The sequence below is a fragment of the Gasterosteus aculeatus genome, chromosome 15 (assembly GCF_964276395.1).
Source record: "Gasterosteus aculeatus chromosome 15, fGasAcu3.hap1.1, whole genome shotgun sequence".
NCBI classification, from domain to species: Eukaryota; Metazoa; Chordata; class Actinopteri; order Perciformes; family Gasterosteidae; genus Gasterosteus; species Gasterosteus aculeatus.
In genome coordinates this window covers 18966074-18980084 of record NC_135703.1, presented here as the reverse complement: position 1 = coordinate 18980084, position 14011 = coordinate 18966074, and positions in this window count along the sequence as shown.

The following is a 14011-nucleotide window of genomic DNA, read 5'->3' as shown; positions in this document are numbered from 1 at the left end:
AACTGATGTAATCAGAGACAAACTAGACATACTAACATGTAGATGTACGCACAGACACACTAACATGTAGATGTACGGACAGACACACTAACATGTAGATGTACGCACAGACACACTAACATGTAGATGTACGGACAGACATACTAACATGTAGATGTACACTAAGAAACACTAATATGTAGATGTACACGGACACACTAACATGTAGACGTACACGGACACACTAACATGTAGACGTGAACACGGACACACTAACATGTAGATGTACACACGGACACACTAACATGTAGATGTACACAAAGAAACACTAACATGTATATGTACACACGGACACACTAACAAGTAGATGTACACACGGACACACTAACATGAAGATGTACACAAAGACACACTAACTTGCCGATGTACACAAAGACACACTAACTTGCCGATGTACACAAAGACACATTAACTTGCCAATGTACACAAAGACACACTAACTTGCCGATGTACACAAAGACACATTAACTTGCCAATGTACACAAAGACACACTAACTTGCCGATGTACACAAAGACACCTTAACGTGCAGATGTACACAAAGACACACTAACTTGCAGATGTACACAAAGACCCACTAACATGCAGATGTACACAAAGACACTAACATGTAGATGTACACAAAGACACACTAACAAGTAGATGTACACACGGACACACTAACATGAAGATGTACACAAAGACACACTAACAAGTAGATGTACACAAAGACACACTAACTTGTAGATGTGCACAGGGACACACTAACATGTAGATGTGCACACAGACACACTAACAAGTCGATGTACACAAAGACACACTAACATGAAGATGTACACAAAGACACACAAACAAGTACATGTACACAAAGACACACTAACATGTAGATGTACACAAAGACACACTAACTTGTAGATGTACACACGGACACACTAACATGTATATGTACACAAAGACACACTGAAATGTAGATGTACACAAAGACACACTAACATGTGGATGTGCACACGGACACACTAACAAGTAGATGTAAACACGGACACACTAACATGTAGATGTGCACACAAAGACACTAACATGTAGATGTACACAAAGACACACTAACATGTCAATGTACACAAAGACACACTAACATGTAGATGTACACACGGACACACTAACATGTAGATGTACACAAAGACACACTAACAAGTAGATGTACACACGGACACATTAACATGAAGATGTACACAAAGACACACTAACTTGCCGATGTACACAAAGACACACTAACTTGCCGATGTACACAAAGACACTCTAACTTGCCGATGTACACAAAGACACACTAACTTGCAGATGTACACAAAGACACACTAACTTGCAGATGTACACAAAGACACCTTAACGTGCAGATGTACACAAAGACACACTAAAATGTAGATGTACACAAAGACACACTAACATGTAGATGTACACAAAGACACACTAACATGTCAATGTACACAAAGACACACTAACATGTAGATGTACACACGGACACACTAACTTGCCGATGTACACAAAGACACTCTAACTTGCCGATGTACACAAAGACACACTAACTTGCAGATGTACACAAAGACACACTAACTTGCAGATGTACACAAAGACACCTTAACGTGCAGATGTACACAAAGACACCTTAACGTGCAGATGTACACAAAGACACACTAAAATGTAGATGTACACAAAGACACACTAAAATGTAGATGTACACAAAGACATACTAACATGAAGATGTACACAAAGACACACTAACAAGTAGATGTACACACGGACACACTAACATGAAGATGTACACAAAGACACACTAACAAGTAGATGTACACAAAGACACACTAACATGTAGATGTGGACACAGACACACTAACAAGTCGATGTACACAAAGACACACTAACATGAAGATGTACACAAAGACACACTAACATGAAGATGTACACACGGACACACTAACATGAAGATGTACACACGGACACACTAACATGAAGATGTACACAAAGACACACTAACATGAAGATGTACAAAAAGACACACTAACATGAAGATGTACACAAAGACACACTAACAAGTAGATGTACACACGGACACACTAACATGAAGATGTACACAAAGACACACTAACATGAAGATGTACAAAAAGACACACTAACATGTAGATGTACACAAAGAAACTCTAACATGTAGATGTACACAAAGACACACTAACTTGTCAATGTACACAAAGACACACTAACTTGTCGATGTACACACGGACACACTAACATGTAGATGTACACAAAGACACACTAACATGTAGATGTACACAAAGACACACTAACATGTAGATGTACACAAAGACACACTAATTTGCAGATATGCACACAGACACACTAACAAGTAGATGTACACACGGACACACTAACATGTAGATGTACACAAAGACACACTAACATGCCGATGTACACAAAGACACACTAACTTGCAGATGTACACAAAGACACTCTAACTTGCCGATGTACACAATGACACACTAACTTGCCGATGTACACAAAGACACGCTAACTTGCCGATGTACACAAAGACACACTAACTTGCAGATGTACACAAAGACACACTAACTTGCCGATGTACACAATGACACACTAACTTGCCGATGTACACAAAGACACACTAACTTGCAGATGTACACAAAGACACACTAACTTGCAGATGTACACAAAGACACACTAACATGTAGATGTACACAAAGACACTCTAACATGCAGATGTACACAAAGACACACTAACATGCAGATGTACACAAAGACACACTAACATGTAGATGTACACAAAGACACACTAACTTGCAGATGTGCACACAGACACACTAACATGAAGATGTACACACGGACACACTAACATGAAGATGTACACAAAGACACACTAACAAGTAGATGTACACACGGACACACTAACATGAAGATGTACACACGGACACACTAACATGAAGATGTACACAAAGACACACTAACATGAAGATGTACAAAAAGACACACTAACAAGTAGATGTACACACGGACACACTAACATGTAGATGTACAAACAGACACACTAACATGTAGATGTACACGCGGACACACTAACATGTAGATGTACACAAAGAAACACTAACATGTAGATGTACACACGGACACACTATCATGAAGATGTACACAAAGACACACTCACAAGTAGATGTACACACGGACACACTCAAAAGTAGATGTACACACGGACACACTAACAAGTAGATGTACACACGGACACACTAACATGTAGATGTGCACACAAAGACATTAACTTGCCGATGTACACAAAGACACACTAACTTGCAGATGTACACAAAGACACACTAACTTGCAGATGTACACAAAGACACCTTAACGTGCAGATGTACACAAAGACACCTTAACATGCAGATGTACACAAAGACACACTAACATGCAGATGTACACAAAGACACACTAACATGTAGATTTGCACAGGGACACACTAACATGTAGATGTGCACACAGACACACTAACAAGTCGATGTACACAAAGACACACTAACATGAAGATGTACACAAAGACACACAAACAAGTACATGTACACAAAGACACACTAACATGTAGATGTGCACAGGGACACACTAACATGTAGATGTGCACACAGACACACTAACAAGTCGATGTACACAAAGACACACTAACATGAAGATGTACACACGGACACACTAACATGAAGATGTACACACAGACACACTAACAAGTCGATGTACACAAAGACACACTAACATGAAGATGTACACAAAGAAACACTAACATGTAGATGTGCACACAGACACACTAACAAGTCGATGTACACAAAGACACACTAACATGAAGATGTACACAAAGAAACACTAACATGTAGATGTGCACAAAGACACACTAACATGAAGATGTACACACGGACACACTAACATGAAGATGTACACAAAGAAACACTAACATGTACCCTCCTCCCCTCCTCCTCCCCCTCCTCTCCCCCTCCTCTCCTCCCCCCCTCCTCCCCTCCTCCTCCCCCCCGCCGCCAGACTCTTAAACCGAGGGCGCAGCGACGTTCCTCATTAAGCATTAAGTTTGTCATTAAGCTGCATACATGTGTCACGCAACTGACAGGAGATCCTTTGATTCCTTTCGTTGTGTCTTTGTTTTACGCCACAGAGCGTTAACTAAATATACAATTAATACATTGTGTCCCACGATAGAAAACGTGCTCTCGTGCCTCATGCAGCTCTCCTGTGTTGCGTCAACACGTCGAGACAAACAAGGAGCGTCAATCTAACGTAAATGCTTTTCAATATATGTTACATATCTTTAGTTCCTGCACAATGTGCGTGAATCTAAAATTAAAAGATTAATATTCCCCGCATGCCAATTAACTACATTTCCGGCTGTTACAGAGGGAAAACACTGTAATCATACTGTAAACTTTAAACAGTTCATAGTCTGAAGTTAAAAAGTTCGAAGCTGTCGTTTGAAGCCAAGTGATTTTTATTTATCTTTATATAAAGGGATGTTTAAAAATCCGGATTCAAGAGTTTACACATTTCCGACTGGATAAAACAATGGACAAAAATCTAAAATCGTTCTTAATTTATTCTTTAAAGTGTTTACAAGATAAAGATGAACGGGTCATAGAAAAAAACAGGTATAGCATAGTGTTTAATGCACCATGTAAAGTGGATGAGCTCCATCAATACAAATAAACATCCACACTCATTTACTTTAAAGGCTCATTTCCATATTCTAGATACCTTCACTGTAACCATAGAGACGTGACATCATGATAGAACATTTCTCCATGTTCCACGCTCCATGTTCTATGTTCTATGCTCCGTTCACAGCATAAGAAACACAGTCTGAGGCACATTCAGTCAGTTAGTTTCAAACCTCACATCTACACACGATGAAGTGTTCTAGACAGAAACCTGCAGGAAGCAATCGTAACGCCTCAGGAGTCTGAAGAGGGGATGAAGACGCGTTCTGCTGCACTTAACAGAACTCAAGGTAAGTGATGAATCCAGACAGACTGCAGCCGTACTACTGTGAACGATGTGTTAGTACCTTGAGATGAACCTCTGATTCCTGCTGTTATCATGTACATGTACACAGAGACGCTAACGTATAAAAGTACTTACACAGAGACGTGCTAGCTTACACAGAGACGCTAACTTATAAAAGTACTTACACGGAGACGCTAACTTATAAAAGTACTTACACAGAGACGCGCTAATGTATAAACGTACTTACACAGAGACGCACTAATGAATAAAAGTACTTACACAGAGGCGCTAACGTATAAAAGTACTTACACAGAGACGCTAATGTATAAAAGTACTTACACAGAGACACTAATGTATAAAAGTACTTACACAGAGACGCTAACGTATAAAAGTACTTACACAGAGGCGCTAACGTATAAAAGTACTTACACAGAGACGCGCTAATGTATAAAAGTACTTACACAGAGGCGCTAACGTATAAAAGTACTTACACAGAGGCGCTAACGTATAAAAGTACTTACACAGAGACGCGCTAATGTATACAAGTACTTACACAGAGACACCAAAGTGTAAAATTACTTACACAGAGACGCGCTAATGTATAAAAGTACTTACACAGAGACACTAATGTATAAAAGTACTTACACAGAGACACTAATGTATAAAAGTACTTACACAGAGACACTAATGTATAAAAGTACTTACACAGAGACACTAATGTATAAAAGTACTACCACAGAGACGCACTAACGTGTTTGTATGCACATAGACTAGCTAAACATGAAAAGCAGACACAAAAATACAACTTAACAACCACAAATATAAAATGTACATTTACACATCGATACAATCAAGAAATATGTAAACAAAGATGCATCAAATTAAAATAATTGCATCTATGAATGTTGTCTCACATCGTGATGATCCTCCTCACGTCTCTTCTCCTCTGCAGACCACCAGGACGCCATCAGGACGCCACCAGGACGCCACCAGGACGCAAACAGGACGCCATCAGGACGCCATCAGGACGCCACCAGGACGCCACCAGGACGCCACCAGGACGCAAACAGGACGCAAACAGGACGCCACCAGGACGCAAACAGGACGCCACCAGGACGCCACCAGGACGCCACCAGGACGCGCTGAAAGCGTCGAACTCTCAGGAGCAGCTCCAGATCTACACATGACTCAGATAAACGCACAACACACACACACATACACAAACTGATGTAATCAGAGACAAACTAGACATACTAATATGTAGATGTACGCACAGACACACTAACATGTAGATGTACGGACAGACACACTAACATGTAGATGTACACTAAGAAACACTAATATGTAGATGTACACGGACACACTAACATGTAGACGTACACGGACACACTAACATGTAGACGTGAACACGGACACACTAACATGTAGATGTACACACGGACACACTAACATGTAGATGTACACAAAGACACACTAACAAGTAGATGTACACACGGACAAACTAACATGTAGATGTACACAAAGAAACACTAACATGTATATGTACACACGGACACACTAACAAGTAGATGTACACACGGACACACTAACATGAAGATGTACACAAAGACACACTAACTTGCCGATGTACACAAAGACACACTAACTTGCCGATGTACACAAAGACACATTAACTTGCCAATGTACACAAAGACACACTAACTTGCCGATGTACACAAAGACACACTAACTTGCCGATGTACACAGACACATTAACTTGCCAATGTACACAAAGACACACTAACTTGCCGATGTACACAAAGACACACTAACTTGCCGATGTACACAAAGACACCTTAACGTGCAGATGTACACAAAGACACACTAACTTGCAGATGTACACAAAGACACACTAACATGCAGATGTACACAAAGACACTAACATGTAGATGTACACAAAGACACACTAGCAAGTAGATGTACACACGGACACACTAACATGAAGATGTACACACAGACACACTAACAAGTCGATGTACACAAAGACACACTAACATGAAGATGTACACAAAGACACACAAACAAGTACATGTACACAAAGACACACTAACAAGCAGATGTACACAAAGACACACTAACAAGCAGATGTACACAAAGACACATTAACTTGCCGATGTACACAAAGACACACTAACTTGCCGATGTACACAGAGACACACTAACTTGCAGATGTACACAAAGACACCTTAACGTGCAGATGTACACAAAGACACCTTAACGTGCAGATGTACACAAAGACACACTAACTTGCAGATGTACACAAAGACACACTAACATGCAGATGTACACAAAGACACACTAACATGCAGATGTACACAAAGACACACTAACTTGCAGATGTGCACACAGACACACTAACAAGTAGATGTACACACGGACACACTAACATGAAGATGTACACAAAGACACACTAACAAGTAGATGTACACAAAGACACACTAACTTGCCGATGTACACAGAGACACACTAACTTGCAGATGTACACAAAGACACCTTAACGTGCAGATGTAAACAAAGACACACTAACTTGCAGATGTACACAAAGACACACTAACATGCAGATGTACACAAAGACACACTAACATGCAGATGTACACAAAGACACACTAACTTGCAGATGTGCACACAGACACACTAACAAGTAGATGTACACACGGACACACTAACATGAAGATGTACACAAAGACACACTAACTTGCCGATGTACACAAAGACACACTAACTTGCCGATGTACACAAAGACACACTAACTTGCCGATGTACACAAAGACACATTAACTTGCCAATGTACACAAAGACACACTAACTTGCCGATGTACACAAAGACACCTTAACGTGCAGATGTACACAAAGACACACTAACTTGCAGATGTACACAAAGACCCACTAACATGCAGATGTACACAAAGACACTAACATGTAGATGTACACAAAGACACACTAACAAGTAGATGTACACACGGACACACTAACATGAAGATGTACACAAAGACACACTAACAAGTAGATGTACACAAAGACACACTAACTTGTAGATGTGCACAGGGACACACTAACATGTAGATGTGCACACAGACACACTAACAAGTCGATGTACACAAAGACACACTAACATGAAGATGTACACAAAGACACACAAACAAGTACATGTACACAAAGACACACTAACATGTAGATGTACACAAAGACACTAACTTGTAGATGTACACACGGACACACTAACATGTAGATGTACACAAAGACACACTGAAATGTAGATGTACACAAAGACACACTAACATGTGGATGTGCACACGGACACACTAACAAGTAGATGTAAACACGGACACACTAACATGTAGATGTGCACACAAAGACACTAACATGTAGATGTACACAAAGACACACTAACATGTCAATGTACACAAAGACACACTAACATGTAGATGTACACACGGACACACTAACATGTAGATGTACACAAAGACACACTAACAAGTAGATGTACACACGGACACATTAACTTGCAGATGTGCACACAGACACACTAACAAGTAGATGTACACACGGACACACTAACATGAAGATGTACACAAAGACACACTAACAAGTAGATGTACACAAAGACACACTAACTTGCCGATGTACACAGAGACACACTAACTTGCAGATGTAAACAAAGACACACTAACATGCAGATGTACACAAAGACACACTAACATGCAGATGTACACAAAGACACACTAACATGCAGATGTACACAAAGACACACTAACTTGCAGATGTGCACACAGACACACTAACAAGTAGATGTACACACGGACACACTAACATGAAGATGTACACAAAGACACACTAACAAGTAGATGTACACACGGACAAACTAACATGTAGATGTACACAAAGAAACACTAACATGTATATGTACACACGGACACACTAACAAGTAGATGTATACACGGACACACTAACATGAAGATGTACACAAAGACACACTAACTTGCCGATGTACACAAAGACACACTAACTTGCCGATGTACACAAAGACACACTAACTTGCCGATGTACACAAAGACACATTAACTTGCCAATGTACACAAAGACACACTAACTTGCCGATGTACACAAAGACACACTAACTTGCCGATGTACACAAAGACACCTTAACGTGCAGATGTACACAAAGACACACTAACTTGCAGATGTACACAAAGACACACTAACATGCAGATGTACACAAAGACACTAACATGTAGATGTACACAAAGACACACTAACAAGTAGATGTACACACGGACACACTAACATGAAGATGTACACAAAGACACACTAACAAGTAGATGTACACAAAGACACACTAACTTGTAGATGTGCACAGGGACACACTAACTTGTAGATGTACACACGGACACACTATCATGAAGATGTACACAAAGACACACTAACAAGTATATGTACACAAAGACACACTAACTTGCAGATGTACACAAAAAAACACTAACATGTATATGTACACAAAGACACACTAACGTGCAGATGTACACAAAGAAACACTAACATGTAGATGTACACAAAGACACACTGAAATGTAGATGTACACAAAGACACACTAACATGTGGATGTGCACACAAAGACAAACTAACATGTATATGTACACAAAGACACACTAACAAGTACATGTACACAAAGACACACTAACATGTAGATGTGCACAGGGACACACTAACATGTAGATGTGCACACAGACACACTAACAAGTCGATGTACACAGAGACACACTAACTTGCAGATGTACACAAAGACACCTTAACGTGCAGATGTAAACAAAGACACACTAACTTGCAGATGTACACAAAGACACACTAACATGCAGATGTACACAAAGACACACTAACATGCAGATGTACACAAAGACACACTAACTTGCAGATGTGCACACAGACACACTAACAAGTAGATGTACACACGTACACACTAACATGAAGATGTACACAAAGACACACTAACAAGTAGATGTATACACGGACACACTAACATGAAGATGTACACAAAGACACACTAACTTGCCGATGTACACAAAGACACACTAACTTGCCGATGTACACAAAGACACACTAACTTGCCGATGTACACAAAGACACATTAACTTGCCAATGTACACAAAGACACACTAACTTGCCGATGTACACAAAGACACACTAACTTGCCGATGTACACAAAGACACCTTAACGTGCAGATGTACACAAAGACACACTAACTTGCAGATGTACACAAAGACACACTAACATGCAGATGTACACAAAGACACTAACATGTAGATGTACACAAAGACACACTAACAAGTAGATGTACACACGGACACACTAACATGAAGATGTACACAAAGACACACTAACAAGTAGATGTACACAAAGACACACTAACTTGTAGATGTGCACAGGGACACACTAACATGTAGATGTGCACACAGACACACTAACAAGTCGATGTACACAAAGACACACTAACATGAAGATGTACACAAAGACACACAAACAAGTACATGTACACAAAGACACACTAACATGTAGATGTACACAAAGACACACTAACTTGTAGATGTACACACGGACACACTATCATGAAGATGTACACAAAGACACACTAACAAGTATATGTACACAAAGACACACTAACAAGTAGATGTACACAAAGACACACTAACTTGCCGATGTACACAGAGACACACTAACTTGCAGATGTACACAAAGACACCTTAACGTGCAGATGTAAACAAAGACACACTAACTTGCAGATGTACACAAAGACACACTAACATGCAGATGTACACAAAGACACACTAACATGCAGATGTACACAAAGACACACTAACTTGCAGATGTGCACACAGACACACTAACAAGTAGATGTACACACGGACACACTAACATGAAGATGTACACAAAGACACACTAACAAGTAGATGTACACACGGACACACTAACATGAAGATGTACACAAAGAAACACTAACATGTATATGTACACACGGACACACTAACAAGTAGATGTATACACGGAAACACTAACATGAAGATGTACACAAAGACACACTAACTTGCCGATGTACACAAAGACACACTAACTTGCCGATGTACACAAAGACACACTAACTTGCCGATGTACACAAAGACACATTAACTTGCCAATGTACACAAAGACACACTAACTTGCCGATGTACACAAAGACACCTTAACGTGCAGATGTACACAAAGACACACTAACTTGCAGATGTACACAAAGACCCACTAACATGCAGATGTACACAAAGACACTAACATGTAGATGTACACAAAGACACACTAACAAGTAGATGTACACACGGACACACTAACATGAAGATGTACACAAAGACACACTAACAAGTAGATGTACACAAAGACACACTAACTTGTAGATGTGCACAGGGACACACTAACATGTAGATGTGCACACAGACACACTAACAAGTCGATGTACACAAAGACACACTAACATGAAGATGTACACAAAGACACACAAACAAGTACATGTACACAAAGACACACTAACATGTAGATGTACACAAAGACACTAACTTGTAGATGTACACACGGACACACTAACATGTAGATGTACACAAAGACACACTGAAATGTAGATGTACACAAAGACACACTAACATGTGGATGTGCACACGGACACACTAACAAGTAGATGTAAACACGGACACACTAACATGTAGATGTGCACACAAAGACACTAACATGTAGATGTACACAAAGACACACTAACATGTCAATGTACACAAAGACACACTAACATGTAGATGTACACACGGACACACTAACATGTAGATGTACACAAAGACACACTAACAAGTAGATGTACACACGGACACATTAACATGAAGATGTACACAAAGACACACTAACTTGCCGATGTACACAAAGACACACTAACTTGCCGATGTACACACAGACACACTAACAAGTAGATGTACACACGGACACACTATCATGAAGATGTACACAAAGACACACTAACAAGTAGATGTACACAAAGACACACTAACTTGCCGATGTACACAGAGACACACTAACTTGCAGATGTAAACAAAGACACACTAACATGCAGATGTACACAAAGACACACTAACATGCAGATGTACACAAAGACACACTAACATGCAGATGTACACAAAGACACACTAACTTGCAGATGTGCACACAGACACACTAACAAGTAGATGTACACACGGACACACTAACATGAAGATGTACACAAAGACACACTAACAAGTAGATGTACACACGGACAAACTAACATGTAGATGTACACAAAGAAACACTAACATGTATATGTACACACGGACACACTAACAAGTAGATGTATACACGGACACACTAACATGAAGATGTACACAAAGACACACTAACTTGCCGATGTACACAAAGACACACTAACTTGCCGATGTACACAAAGACACACTAACTTGCCGATGTACACAAAGACACATTAACTTGCCAATGTACACAAAGACACACTAACTTGCCGATGTACACAAAGACACACTAACTTGCCGATGTACACAAAGACACCTTAACGTGCAGATGTACACAAAGACACACTAACTTGCAGATGTACACAAAGACACACTAACATGCAGATGTACACAAAGACACTAACATGTAGATGTACACAAAGACACACTAACAAGTAGATGTACACACGGACACACTAACATGAAGATGTACACAAAGACACACTAACAAGTAGATGTACACAAAGACACACTAACTTGTAGATGTGCACAGGGACACACTAACTTGTAGATGTACACACGGACACACTATCATGAAGATGTACACAAAGACACACTAACAAGTATATGTACACAAAGACACACTAACTTGCAGATGTACACAAAAAAACACTAACATGTATATGTACACAAAGACACACTAACGTGCAGATGTACACAAAGAAACACTAACATGTAGATGTACACAAAGACACACTGAAATGTAGATGTACACAAAGACACACTAACATGTGGATGTGCACACAAAGACAAACTAACATGTATATGTACACAAAGACACACTAACAAGTAGATGTACACAAAGACACACTAACATGTAGATGTGCACAGGGACACACTAACATGTAGATGTGCACACAGACACACTAACAAGTCGATGTACACAGAGACACACTAACTTGCAGATGTACACAAAGACACCTTAACGTGCAGATGTAAACAAAGACACACTAACTTGCAGATGTACACAAAGACACACTAACATGCAGATGTACACAAAGACACACTAACATGCAGATGTACACAAAGACACACTAACTTGCAGATGTGCACACAGACACACTAACAAGTAGATGTACACACGTACACACTAACATGAAGATGTACACAAAGACACACTAACAAGTAGATGTATACACGGACACACTAACATGAAGATGTACACAAAGACACACTAACTTGCCGATGTACACAAAGACACACTAACTTGCCGATGTACACAAAGACACACTAACTTGCCGATGTACACAAAGACACATTAACTTGCCAATGTACACAAAGACACACTAACTTGCCGATGTACACAAAGACACACTAACTTGCCGATGTACACAAAGACACCTTAACGTGCAGATGTACACAAAGACACACTAACTTGCAGATGTACACAAAGACACACTAACATGCAGATGTACACAAAGACACTAACATGTAGATGTACACAAAGACACACTAACAAGTAGATGTACACACGGACACACTAACATGAAGATGTACACAAAGACACACTAACAAGTAGATGTACACAAAGACACACTAACTTGTAGATGTGCACAGGGACACACTAACATGTAGATGTGCACACAGACACACTAACAAGTCGATGT